This window comes from Capsella rubella, unplaced genomic scaffold, assembly GCF_000375325.1.
Source record: "Capsella rubella cultivar Monte Gargano unplaced genomic scaffold, Caprub1_0 scaffold_4, whole genome shotgun sequence".
NCBI classification, from domain to species: Eukaryota; Viridiplantae; Streptophyta; class Magnoliopsida; order Brassicales; family Brassicaceae; genus Capsella; species Capsella rubella.
Genome location: NW_006238920.1, coordinates 9,463,178 through 9,463,602, shown reverse-complemented (window position 1 = coordinate 9,463,602; position 425 = coordinate 9,463,178).

The following is a 425-nucleotide window of genomic DNA, read 5'->3' as shown; positions in this document are numbered from 1 at the left end:
ATGTTTCCCTACTTTTTTATTGCCAGTAAGCTTCTTCCTCTCTGTAAGCCTCGCATAATCTCCATTTGAGCTCAAGGAGTGAAGATGCAGAGACGCTGTCATCATCATTAGCCTCATCAATCTTATCTTGGAGTTCCTTAATAAGCAGCTCTGAGTTAGAATTGATGGATTTCTTCCACATGGAGAGTGATCTGCGGCAATTTTGTAGACGACCCATAAAAGGCTTATCTTCTTGCGGGGTTGAGAATCCCCACCCTTCTGTAACTGCCTCCCGAAGACCCGGTTTATCTAACCATCTTTTATCAAACATAAATCTTCGAAAGTATTTTGTTTTTCGGTCCTGAATGCATGCTAGAATTGGTCGGTGATCCGAACCCCACATCTTCAGATACTCCACATTTGTGTGGGAAAAAATATGATGCCAT